General features: G+C 45.7%; 1 protein-coding gene across 4 annotated transcripts in view; it reads left to right on the top strand.

The window, feature by feature from the left end:
* LOC146829863 (uncharacterized) overlaps positions 1-14,241 on the top strand; it is a 259,836-nt gene that overhangs the window by 174,007 nt on the left and 71,588 nt on the right. The gene's annotated exons all lie outside the window — the stretch shown is intronic.

The following is a 14,241-nucleotide window of genomic DNA, read 5'->3' as shown; positions in this document are numbered from 1 at the left end:
AGTTCATCAATAGAATCACACAGAGATGCCTAGGAATGTGATCAGTTTGATTCCAGGGGTTGATGTGTCTTGGGGGCAGCGGCAGGGTAACACCCAGACAGTAACCCAATCTAGGAGAGCTGTTAGAATGTCTTGAGAATCAATTCCCCATGAATACCTGAGACCAGATTAACATGGGTTAGACTAATCTGTATAATATAGGGTCACAATTTCCAGAATTCTCATACTGCCCAGATTACGCCCCCTTGAGGCTGTGCATGTAAACTTTCACGCAATGTGAAGGGAAAAATTATCTTACGCGCATTGTATATCATCAAATAGTGAGGTTTAAACATAACTCGATTACGGGGATACGTCGTCGATAAATCAAACAGACCGGGGCATATCCCAAGGCGTTACCTCACATCAACCTATATATGCAACAGGAAACACTGAATCATTTTCGCAAATTTGGTGCTATAGAATATTAATGAATTATATTGCATTCGTCTATCAATTATCATGAAACATCAGATTGATGATTTGAATGTATGGAGTGGCATGACAAGTTAAACCTGTGTAAGTATATCCTGGAGTCTGTTTTCAGTCTCCATTTTGTTTGTGTACATGTTTCTTTGGATGGTGGGGCACGATGATCTGAAGAAGGCGGTGTGTTATCACTACAAAGTGGCAACTGCCACTTTTGATATAGTTAGGATCAGATTTCCATAGTAAATGGATTTTTTGGTTTGATAATAACTTTGGTGCAGTTTGACGAATCTTCACAAAACCTTCCTCAAAAACAGATGAAACCAACCGAGCTCCTTTGTGAGAAATTTTGGGCCGGTGCATTAAGCCGGGGCCGATACAAATGCGGGGTTCCTAGAAATCATTTTCCCCTTGCAATTTACCATAGGAAAGTTGAACAGCCCAGAATTGCACCAAATTTGTCAGAATGCTCGATCTTTACAGAGAAAGCGTGTTTTTGTGATTTGGTGAAAATCCATTCAGCGGTTTAGAAGAAATTAAGCTTTAAAATTTATAGATATTTAGCGACACAGTACAGAGAGCAAAAACAACAAATGAAGCCTTCTGACTGGCTGGTTCCACGGGACTGGGAACAGTCCCATGAGACTGTGCGATGGTATGTCTGGCCGCAACATGAAGAGAAATGTTGCGGCTGCCATTTTAGAACTCTGGTACACAGTCCCCATGTCCTGAAAATTAAAATAAAACAATATATAAGGGATCAGGGTAGGGGTACCCGGACCCCATGATTCTTGTAGGAGAGGTCCTAGAGCGAGCCCTCCCTAGATACAAAGTGCAAAAATATTATTTTGCATTGCCGCATACTTGCTGTACTTATCGCTCCTTGTGCCCCTCCACTCCAGGTGAAAATTTGCAGGAGTATCGCAAAACTATCGCAAGGCTACTGTGGGAACCAAAAAACCAGAAAGTAAAGTTGGGTGGGTGTTTGGTGGTGCATGCCCGTTGGGTGTTGGCCAGCAATAGGGGTTTGGGCGCCTGCATGTAGTTGAATGGTTGAATGCAGTGTCGCCCACAGACCAGGCCCAGCAGCCAACCCCACACCATGCACAGTTGAAGGACATGGGCATGGCGGGGGGTTGCCGCAGGAGTTTGTACACCGGGTCTGGCCACAGGGCACGTTCTGCACCCAATTACCTGCTGCACACGGCCTTGCTCTGCCAGGGGTTGGGGTAGTAAGGTGTAGTAATAAAGTCTTACTTCATATTAAAAACAAAATCCTTCCCTGGAAAAACAAAGGTTAAAGCGATATTATAGTCAAACATGGTAATACCTTACTTTACTTTAAAAAACATAACCTTAAAGTGACATGATAGGTGAAAATGTTTGCGAAATGTTATTTTAACCAAAAAAAACACAGGAATTCATCAGTTATAGTTAACTGAAGTAACTATAACTTGAAAACTAGCCATGCACTGCTTATGCCCTCACACATTAGATCACTCATGAAATGTACTATGATATTATTGATAACATCACTGATGGCACATGAAATGACATCATTAACGAAATCAATGCATTTCTAAGTTAAAAAAAATATATAGTAAGGCATTACCATACCCAATTAAAGCATCACTTTAACTTTTGCTTTTTTCAGTGAATATATTGTGTATAAATATATATATATATATATATATATATATATTACCTACTGGCAGTCGCCAGTAGGTAGTTATAGTTAGGATCTATTTTCCATAGGAAATCTGCAAAATTCTATTTGAAATAACGTTGGCGCCGATTGACGAATCTTCGCGAAATTTTCCAAACTTTTGGCCGGCTCCGGCCCGCTCCTATCCTGATAATTTCACGGTGATTCGTCAAGCGGGGACTGAGAAAAAAGGGGGGTCCCAAAACGCGTTTTCCCCATGCATTTTCCCATAGGACCTGTTGACGCAGCTACAGCCCGAACTGCTGAACGGAATTACACCAAATTTGGCAAAGAGGTAGTCCTCATTTCAGACTCGTGCCTTTTGCTTAAATGGTGTAAATCCGTTCTCTAGTTCCTGAGAAAATCAAAATCAAAATCACATATATATCTGGGCGGAGCCTAACCTCACATCTCATCGTGAGATCTGATTGGCTGTCAGCACTTCATCCAAGAAGTGTTGGCAGCCATCTTGGGACTAATATACATGGTTGCACCTCATTAAAAAGCATTGCAGTTAATAGAAGGTTTTAAGACTTTAGTTACATTATAAATCATTTGTTGATGGTACCATACTCATTTTAGGAATTGTGGTGTGTTCTAAGGTGATTTTACCATGTGAAAAAGCCTTCTGCTGTGATATCATGAATCATGTTTGAGAGAAAACCATTTTCTCATGCTTTTCCCACAGAGGTTTGGAAAGTGATCTATAAGCTAAACTGAGAGCATATTTTCTGTAAATTTACATTATCTTTCTCAGTCATGTGAGAATGAAGTCTGACATTCTCAGTAAAACATGTTCATCCAACAAGGGCAGAGACTGTCAGTTGATTCCTTTGTGTTCTACTGCAGCTTCCCAGAGTGTTCCAAAGAACAACTAGAGCGCTAACAGTCCTACTTATGATAAACGTATGGCACACCTGAAGCCATCTTGAATGGAATAAAGTGGTAACTCTTAAAATATTTAATTTAAAAAGGAACACAATGAGGAGGTTCATTTTGCCATAGAAATTATGATTAGTGCTGCAGAAAACAAAATTAGGGCACATTTTAGTGACTTCTCAAATCCTCTTCTATTTCATTAAAAAATTCTGACATGCAGACTGAAACATGCACTTTCAATACCAGCAGCAGACTTCCTTGGTGAGCAGTAGCTTTACTACAGTGATCTAATAAGCAACTAGAGTGCTAACATTCTGAATTTATGGCAAATGTGTGACACATCTGAATGCCTTCTTGATGGAATCAAAGTAAAAAACTGAAAGTATTTCCTACTGAGGAGACTGTTGTAAACGAGGAAATTAGGAAACTTCATAACAAATAAGTCTCCCAAAATGGCCACCAGAGACAAAACAGCCCAAATGTAGCCCAAATATCACCCAGATGTAGCCCAAGTATAGCCCAATGACAGAATGTCCCAGAGTGTTCTAACGAACAACTAGAGCGCTAACAGTCTTACTTATGACAAAAGTATGGCACATCTGAAGCCATCTTGATTGGAATAAAGTGGTAACACTTAAAACATTTAAATTACAAAGGAACAAAATGAGGGGGTTCATTTGGCCATAGAAATTATGATTAGTTCTGCAGAAAGAAAAATTAGGGCACATTTTGACTTCTCAAATCCTCTTCTATTTCATAAACAAATTCTGACATGCAGACTGAAACATGCACTTTGAATACCAGCAGCAGACTTCCCTGGTGGGCAGTAGTTTTACTACAGTGATCTAATGAGCAGAGTGCTAACATTCTGAATTTATGGCAAATGTGTGACATATCTGAATACCTCACCTTTCCCATCTCTTCAGCCCTGAGTGAACTGTGGAAGCTACATATGCTGAATCAGTGTATATTTTTGCTGGCTGACCCTGACAAGCCTGTAGGGCCGTTATCAATGCTTTTAATTCAGCCACTTGGGCTGAGTCTTCGGGATGGTAAGGGTAAGAGGTGCAATGTGTGTAAGGTATAATCAGTAGGTGTACCAATAGCCTCAACAACATCTGCACCTGTATGTCTTTTACCTGTCTCCTGGACTATCCTTGAGGAACCATCAATAAACAATTGTCGGCCATCAGACAAGGGGTCCTCATGTGCCAGGTGATCGTCCTCCTCCAATGTTCAGTCATGATCAGTGGGCTCTAGTGGGTGCACTGAAAAAGTTGCAGGATTGACTGAGTGTACTCGCTCAATGCAGATAGAAGGGTTTGACAGTATTACTTCATAACCTGTTGCTCTTTGAGTGGTCAGTGTACTTTAACTTTTCTGCAGCTCAGCAAACGGAGAGTGCTCAACATACAATGTTACAGCGCATCCTGTTGTAATAGTACTACTCTTTTCTACTGCAAAAGCAGCTGCTGCAAGCGCTCGCTCACAAGGAAAGTGACCTTTCATTACTGGATCTAGTAGTCCACTAAAATAGGCGACGGGTTTATCACCCATTGGGTATTTTTGAGTAAGGACTGATATCATGGAATCCTCTGTGCAGCAGAAAACAGAAAAATTCTCTTTGTATAGTCTGGATTTGCTAGCACTGGGGCTGAAGCAATTGCTTCCTTCAATGTCTGAAATGCACTTACACTGTCATCACTCCACTGTATGCCTGTGTTGTCAGTTTTAGCTTGCTTCATTGCATATAATAGTGGTTGTATGATGGTAGCATAATCAAATACCCACTGACGTACTAAATTACAAAGGCCTAGAAATTTCTGCATGTCTTTTACTGTCTTGGGCTGAGGCTGCTCATGTATAGTTTGTATTCTAGAACCTGCTATCTTTTTGCCTTCTGCGGATAACACTTGGCCCAAATACAGCACTTCTTATTGCACAAACTGTAATTTTTTCCTGTTCACTTTGTATCCCTTAGTAGCAAGTAGCGTTAGGAGATTGACAGTGTCCAGAACACATTCAGATTCTGTTTTACTGCATATTAATCATCTACATATTGCAAAACTGTACTATCTGACTGGAAATTTAACAAATCATCTCTCAATACTCTATTAAACACAGATGGAGACTCACAGTAGCATGTGGGAGTCTAGAGTACTGGATTTGTTCACCATCAAAACTGAAGGCTGTCAAATAATGACTGTCAGGATGTAAAAAAAAAGCATTCTTTAAATCCACCACAGAAAACCATTTGCTGTTACTTGGTATATTAGTCAATATCACAGATGGGTCTGGCACTATGGGGTACTCTGCTAATACTATGGCATTAAGTGGGCGAAATTCCTGAACCATCCTCCAAGTATTACCTGTAGATTTTTTCACAGGATAAATTGCTGTGTTACAAGGTAATGGACAGGAATATAGGACTCCCTGATCCTTCAGTCTTTGTATTGTCCCTCTAATACCTTCTTTTGCTTCTTTAGACAGTGGATACTGTTTTACACGTGGCAATTGTGCACCTGGCTTCAACTTTATCTTAAATGGTTCCTCAGATAGTATCAGTCCTACCTCATCTGGAGCTGATGTCCAGAGACAAGGTGGGACTGCTGCAAGTGCTTCAATATCATTGGAGGGGGATGGCACAACTGGTAACGTGGTCTGTGCACAGTAAACATGTACTAACAAGGGTGCAGTGTGTGTATAAACTATCTCGGTCCTGGTGGGATCGTCTGAAAAGAGTTCTGAATCAGAAATGTCCCGCGGTCTCAGACCTTAAAGCATATTTCTTCCACACACACAGACTTTGTTGCATGTAATCATAATCCCACTCTGAATCCCCATAACCTTGAAAAATACATAAATCAGCCATATTTATCAATTCAGGGTCAAAGGATCCTACTCTTGGCCACACTTTCATCTGTGGCACCATGCCTGCTGTCCATCCTGCAAGGTTATTAGTAAATGGGACAACATTATACCAACTATTTTCTTCCTTTGCTACTATTTCATTGGGTGTCAAGTCACTGTTTCCTTTCCTTTCTTTTCTCTGTATAAAACGTGTCATTCCCTGCATATTTCGGACATGAAGGGATCTTACTTCAGCTGGAGGGGAACTTTGTCCTAACTCTATCATACCCTCTGCTCGAAATGGACGCCCAGACCTTGTTGTACTACTGGGAAACACCTGCTCTCCTTTTAATTGTTCTCTAAAAGCACTTTGTTCCTCTGATCTTCTTCTATTTATTTCAGCATTTCTGTTGTCAGCCTCTTGCCACAATTCCATGCGTTCACGGTCAAGAACTCTTCTAGTTTCACTCTCCACTGAGTTTATTTCTTCCTCATCTTTCTCATCCTCTCCTGTCACATTCTTGATTTCTAGATCATATCCTATGTCCCTTACAACTGGCTTTGCATCTGGTTTAAATGATATGGAATTACATATATTTGAACAGTCATCAGCAATAACGCTTAATCTATCAATTGTATTCTGTATTCCCTTCACAGTGGTGGTCATGGCACGATAACCCTTATCTTCTTCCTGATATATTTTTGATCGTGCCCTTAAATCAAACTTCACCTGTGGGGTGCTAGTATAATATCCATTTCTCTCACTTGAGTTTTGAGGCATCTTGCTAGCCCATTCTAATATATCTTTTGACTTTTGTTCCAGCAATTTTCCATTGTTGTCTTGTATTAATTTTACTGAAATGTCTCCTGTTAAGGACACTGTTCCCTCATATACTTTTTCCGGTTTAAGAAGGTCTTTATTAATTGTTTGAGAAAAATCAACCTCCCCCATTTTTAATAAGTCATTGACCTTTGGTGTAACTTTGTTTATGTCAGTCAAAGGAATTAATATCGGATCTTTATAGCCTAAATTATTATTATTATTATTATTATTCGGATTTATACAGCGCATAGCTGCCCCAGTGACGGGGCGTCCCAGCGCTACCTAAGAACAAGCTAGTGAACCACTCAGTGACATACAAAAAATACATTCTACGCTGGGAAAAGCCAGGTCTTTAATGCCTTTCGAAACGCCAAATGGTTCTGAAGTCCTCTTATTGAGGTTGGAATAGAATTCCAAAGGTGCGCTGCCTTAACCCTGAAAGAACGACCACCAGCTCTAGTTCTCTGAAAACGGGGAATACGGACCAGACCAGAGCTAGCCGAGCGCAAGGGGCGATTTGGCACATAGTAAGCCAGCAGATCAGCTAGAATAGGCGGCCCTTCCCGTGACAAGATTTTATGGGCCACACACAGAGACTTAAAATGAATTCTTTTCTCTCTAAAGCTGGAACATCAGTGTCCACTGAGTCTTTTGAGGTAGTGGATTCCTTATCTTCCACTGACAATGATGGATACATACCCTGACGGCATAAGGGCCCTTTAATTATCTCAGAATATGTCGGGGGTGGTGCTGTGGCTTCAACATGGGAATCCTGACTGAATATCTTCCACATGTCCAATGATGCTAATCTTTTTGTTCTCTTATCTCCTTTATATGCTCCTAAGATATATGATATTACATGGGCTATCACTGTATTATCAAAAGAGCCATCTGGTGGCCATGGAACCAGGGAAGTCTCTGTGCCTTCTGCCCATTCCTGACAATGTCTTTTTATTCTGTCAGAGTCTCCTGGAAATGTGGAAATCATATGGCCTAAAGGAGTCCCTTTGTCTCCCTGCCTCCCCTGTGAAGATTTCTTAAAGAAAGGCATGACCTCACAATTTTCCTTTTAATCTACCCAAAAACGTTTACTATTCTTGAAGGCTACTGTCCTAATGTAGTTCACACTAAAAAAACAGTTGGTACCTCTGATAATGCAAGAGAACTCATAATCTATTACATATGATATAACAACCACAAATCTACATTATATTTATATATACATATATATTTAGAAAAACAACTCACATAACATAAATACAAAATGTCAACTTTTCCTCTTCATCTGACGTTTTCCTAATTCAAACTGTCAGGATAAACCTCTTAGATAATTCCTATTTCTCTTATAATTCCCAAAAGGAAAGAAAAACAGTCTGCCAAGTTTAACTAAATAAACCTCTATTTCTCTGACGATTCCTCAACAAAAGGTCTGTCAGGATCAACAAAACACATTTAATTCTCTCTCTTCCTCTCTGACGATTCCTAAACAAACATCTGCCAGGATTAACTAAATACACATCTCCGTTTGTAACATTGGTGGATCAATACACAAGGATTCGACAATCACCCTTTTTTCCTACCTTATCTGGCCGCTGCAGACGTCCCCCAGACCGGTACCCCTGTAGTCCAAAAAACAGATCTTTCCTATCAACGGGCGTCTGTCATCCTCCTCAAATTGTGCACGACTAAATTAGTTGTCCGAAGGGGCCCCGAAGGGGAACCTCCCCAGCGGCCGGCAGGAGCAAAGGGGAAAAAGCCGTGCAAATCATTTAATCACCACATCTGCAACAATAGGGAGTACAAAAAGGTTTATTGTGCATGCCAGGCTAATTCAGCTGGGAGAGTGATGTGCTATGAGCGGAGCACAAGTCAGTTTCAACTAACATACACTTCAAGACTACTTCTTATAATACTAATTTTGGCCTAGATCCATATTTAATACAATGTTCACCATAGAAAAAGCTTCCTGCTTTTCCATTATGTCCCACCCAGATTACATACATTTATTTAAAGAATAGCTCTTTCCTGTTGTTTGTGACTGCTCGTGCCAAACTAACAGACTACAATGGAAAACATTCTTGCTGCTCTGTATTTCCTGTTACATATCCTAGGCAGGACGTTCTCAGCTCGAATACAATGAAGAGGAAAAAACACTTAAACCAGACCGCATTGAGACCTTTTTTTGAAAGTAGGCTGTAGGTTATTTCCAGATACAATTGTGCAACGTTAACATGCACGTTTAAACAGCATTATACTGTTTTTCTGTCTTTACATAATATTTCACAGTGTGTGGGCACGTGGCAGATAAAACAGAATAATTAGTTCCTAAATCTAATTTAGGGTTTTGATTCCTTTCAGGGGATCAAGAAGAACGAGTTTGGGGGGGCGCCAAAGGAATCCACAAAATCCCACGTATTGTTGGTATGGATGAAGGCCTGAATTGCGTTAATTGAAGCAGGTGTTCAAGTGCTGGTGGATTTCCACCTTTATATACTTAGGCGCAGTTGTGCCTCTGTTGGAACAAATTGTGTAAGTGAGGGTGAGAAAACTTTTGATTGGAAACGGGAAGCTAGTATAATAATTAAACAAGGGACTGTATTATGTAAAGACGGGCCACAACAGGCACGTATACCGACTTTGTGCGCCTCCCTCCCCCCACCCCCCCGGACACTATGGTATTGCAGAAGGGGCTGCAGATGCTTGCGCGTCCCCTTCTGGAATACCGATAGCGCTCTTGCACATGTGGCGCCAGTGCTCTCGGGAGAGGGGTTTCCCTCGTTTGCATGGGGGTGTGGCCCCATGGAAATTGGGGAATCACTTTGCCTCTGCACCAGCGCCGTATTACAGATGTGGGCGCAAAGACAAAAATGCCCTTAGGAGGCACATTGACAATGTACCACAGAAAGGTGGTTCACTCTTAGTGCGCCCCCTGATGACAGCCCTCTGGAGGGGGGAATAGCCTAGACACCCTACAGGTGGGTTCAGTCACTCGCTGCACTTGCCTGCAGAAGCATCTCTGTGCCCTCTGTAAAGTGCAGGCAGGTTGCTGCCTGAACAAAGAAAGATGGAGCGGCCTGTTATCAACCACTCAGTATTTTACTGAATGCATTCTCTTGGGGCAGCACCTTCATCTTAATAGGGATCACTATTCTGGTTGCTCCAGGCACACCTTTAAAAGGTGCTCTGTGTCGCAAACAGGGGAAGTGTGCCTTCTATATTGTTTCAGGCCCAGGTTTCCGTGAACAAGTGTGACCTCTGTGGGACTTGGAATTTGGTGAATAGAACTGTTTTTCCGATCCTGCTTGGGTTACTATTCATGTGAGTCTAGTTAAACCCAAATGTTAGATTAGTACAATTTAGTCTCTGAGATAAAGAAATAATTCATGTTACTTGATAGAATGTGCTTCGAAGGGTCTACCTGAGAAGTGGAAGCACTCTACTGGTTGTCACCAATTGTGTTAGATAAATAATGACAGGATGACTTTGTTTGTGTGTGGGTTTTAAGGACCTCACATACTGTGTGTTTCCTAAAATAGAAAACAAATCTATGCTATTGTTTGGGGAGCTGTTCTTTAACCTTGACCTATTCTATTTACGTCATGACTTAGTGTTGATGTGTTCATTACACTGGAAAGGGTTTATCAGTTCCCTCGGTTTCCTTTTCATGTGGCTCGCCTCTTAAGGCGGCTTGCTTTTTGAGAATCATATAGAGCGGACAGGATGTACAAAGACCTCTTGTGGTCCCCAACTCTACAGGTCACAGTATCACAAGGTTTGCAAGTACAAAATATTTGTCACTAATTACTAAACCCCTTTTATGAGTCCATAAAGCAATTCCATCTCATATGTGGGGATTTGAGATCTATTACAAATTGCAAATAGAAGGGAGTTTGAAAAGGGTGACTCCCTTCCTATTTGGTAGTCGCAGACTGACTTATCAATGGGTTGTGACTGCAATTACGATCCATTTAACAGATACCTTAACCCCAGGTAGGGTGGTGTCGTGTCACAAGAGGAAAGCTGTGCCAGTGAGAGAGCGCCCCCTTCAGGAATCGTGTACGATGTCCATCAGGGGAGCTGGCAGTGGTCTGGAATCGATTGCATACAACCCTCAAAGTGTTTCAGAACAAGAACAATTGTATTTTTAAAAGCAAATGATAACTCTAATGGATGGGCTGCTTTTAAATTTAAAAAAGGTTTCCTGTTAGGGAAAGAGAACATAGGGCTGGTGGTCTCTTGCTCCTTGGAGGCCACCATCCCTGCATTTGCAGCCATTCACAGGGGGCCGTGAAATGCAACTTGCCTAAATACCATTATTCCTTTAGATTGGCACCTCTGAAGACTAGCCTGTGTATTCCTTCGGAGCTCAGCAGCACTGAAGATCTATGTTTTCTTTCAGAGCCCTGCAGCTCTGATGATTGCACTGTGTACTCCTTCAGACCCCGACGGCACTGACAACTGGCCTATACATTTCTTTAAAGCTGACCACCTCTGAAGACTGGTCTTTGTATTCTTTCAGAGCCAAACAGATCTGAAGACTGGCCTGTGTATTGTATCTGAAAGAAACACGTTAGTTAGATTCCTCACCTTAGAATATCCCCAGGCGTCAGACTGGATCCGGAAGATTTTTCGGCAGCAATACCCCTTGCGCGTCGCTAGGCGTCGTCTGTGGCTCCGCGTCCGTCGTCGGCGTCGTGCGCCGGAATGACGTCGTCGGAGTACTTAGACGCCACCCTCGCGCGCTGACGTCAGTTCTTCTTTTTTCCGCGCCAGTAAGCGCAGATCCGGGAGAGCTACCCCTTTTAGTCTTTTTTGACTAAGTTTTTTGATCCTTTTTGATCTTGTCTCGACTCCGGTGCCGGTAGGATGCCTGGTTTCAAAGCCTGTGCTGACTGCAACCGCTTGATGTCGGTTACGGATCATCACCACCGGTGCCTTTACTGTTTGGGCCTCGACCACGACGCGGAGTCGTGTTCGGACTGCAAGGCCCTGACCTCGAAGGCTAGACGGGAGCGGTCCCGTAAGCTCCTCGAGATTCGCCACTCGGCTCCGCGCCCCTCTCGATCCCGGTCCAGGAGGAGGTCCAAGGATCGGTCGCGGAGCCGCAGCCGACGTCATCATCATCGCTCGTCTGGCTCCAAGTCTTCGGGTAAGTCGAAGCACTCCAAGAAGTCCAAGAGGCGACACCGCTCTTCGGACTCCCCTCGCCGGTCGCGTGACTCGGCCGAGGGTCAGGGTGGTTCCACCCCCGCGGCTCCAGCGGTGCCGCAGGCGCCGCGCAAGTCCCCATACCCGCCGGTCCCTGGGACTGACGCGACGCCGGCGGAAGTCAGTGCCTTCCTCTCGGCCATGAGGAGCCTGGCTCCGCCGTCGACGCCCGCTGGCGCGCCTTCGGGCCCCGCGGACCCGACTGGGCAACCTTGCATGCCGGCAGCTCCGGCCCCGGCGTCGTCGCCGGCTCCGGCCCCGACGCCGCAGGTTCCCGAGGGACTCGCCCCCGAGTCCCCGCCGACACCGGTCGACCTCGTCACGCCTCCTCCGCCGGCATCGACACCGGTTCCACCTCCGACGCCGGCTCCGCTCGGCGTCGAGCCCCAGTTCAGCCCCGCTCCGGATCCGGCGCCGTTGCGGCGTCGATGGACGCTGCGTACGGCGCCGTCAGAGACACATTATGTCTATCGTCCGGCTCTGATCCTTCCTCCTGTTTACCAGGAATCGGATGACGGGGGCGAATGGAAGGGGTCCGAGGACCCTATGGCCGTTCAGGCTCAGCTGTCACAGGACTGGGCAGATGAACTGGGGGAGGCCAGTGGTCTGGATACCTCACCAGACACTGGATTCATCTCTCCTCCGACTGTGGCTTCGGAGGAGGGTGCTGCTTTCTCTGTGGTGCTGCGCAAGGCGGCCGCAGCCCTTGGGCTCGAGCTGTCTGCCGTGGCTGTGCGGACTAACGTCCTCACTGAGGTGCTTCAGTCTGCAGCAAGCTCCACTGAGCCTCTGCTGCAATTCAATGAGGCCCTCATTGACGTTCTGCAGGGCACCTGGTCCAAGCCCTCCACAGTTCCTCCTGTGGACAGGAACGTCGCCAGGCGCCACTGCCCTGCTCCGGGCGACCCCAGTTTTCTGTCCCAACAACCCACCCCCGAGAGCCTGGTTATCCAGGCTTCTACCTCCCAATCCTCCTTCCCGACCGCTCCGCCGGACCGGGATTCCAAGAGACTGGAACAGTTTGGCAAAAAGCTGTTCTCCTCCCTTAGTTTGGGTCTGCGGTCCTTGAACACCGCCTGTCTTTTGGACCGTTATTCCCACTCTCTGTGGGATACGGTGGAGGACGTGCTGCCCTTGTGCCCGGAGGAGGCCCAGACACGACTTACCCAGGCTTTGGCCGATGGGAGGGATGTAGCACGACATGCAATCCGATGTGGGCTTGACACTACGGACTCGCTGGGTAGGGCGATTTCTACCACGGTGGCGCTTAGACGTCACGCCTGGCTGCGGTCCACGTCCTTTTCGGGGGATGTCCAGAGCACTCTCATGGACATGCCCTTTGATGGCACTCGCCTTTTTGGTGAGAAAGCGGACAGTGCGCTGAATCGCTTTAAGGACTCCCGGGCTACGGCCAAGTCCTTGGGCCTCTCGGCCCCGCGGTCACAAACTTCCGCCTTTCGCCCCTTTCATGGCCAAGGAAGGGGTGCCTCCTCCCGTCCGCCTAGCCACCAGCCGCAGAACCAACCTGCGCGCGGACGTGGTTTCCGCCGAGGCGGTTCTGGAGGACGACGCGGTCAGCCCACATCCACCCCGGCAGCATCCGCCTCCAAGCCTTCCTAGTCCGAGCTTTCCGGCCCATTCCTCGCCAGTGGGCGGCAGAGTTCGCTATCACCTGGTCCACTGGCGTACCATCACTTCGGACAGGTGGGTGCTGCAAATCGTCCGAAGGGGCTACTGCCTCCCCTTTGAGACGACCCCTCCAGCCATGCCACCGCAGCACCACCGTATCTCGGAGGATCATTTGAACCTTCTGCGAGAGGAAGTTTCGGCCCTCTTGACCAAAGAGGACGTCGAGCGCGTTCCGAGCCCAGAAGTAGGTCGTGGTTGTTATTCCCACTACTTTCTGGTTCCCAAGAAGGGCAAAGGGGGCCTACGCCCTATCTTGGACCTCCGGAACGTCAATGCCTTCCTCCGGAAGGAATGGTTCAAAATGTTGACTTTGGCTCAGGTTCTAGCTGCCCTCGACCCTGGAGACTGGATGGTAGCGTTGGACTTGCAGGACGCATATTTCCACATCCCCGTCCTGCCGGCCCACCGGCGTTACCTGCGGTTCATGGTGGGCCAGGTGCATTTTCAGTTCACCGTGCTCCCCTTCGGCCTCACCAGTGCCCCTCGGGTGTTCACGAAAGTGATGGCGGTGGTCGCAGCTCATCTGCGCAGTTCAGGGGTTTCAGTCTTTCCCTATCTCGACGACTGGTTGTTGAAGGCGGGCTCGCCCCAGGCAGTCGTCTCCCACCTCCAGACTACG

This window comes from Triturus cristatus, chromosome 5_2, assembly GCF_964204655.1.
Source record: "Triturus cristatus chromosome 5_2, aTriCri1.1, whole genome shotgun sequence".
NCBI classification, from domain to species: domain Eukaryota; kingdom Metazoa; phylum Chordata; class Amphibia; order Caudata; family Salamandridae; genus Triturus; species Triturus cristatus.
Note: the sequence above shows the minus strand (reverse complement) of the source record. Positions and strands in the feature narration are given on the sequence as shown.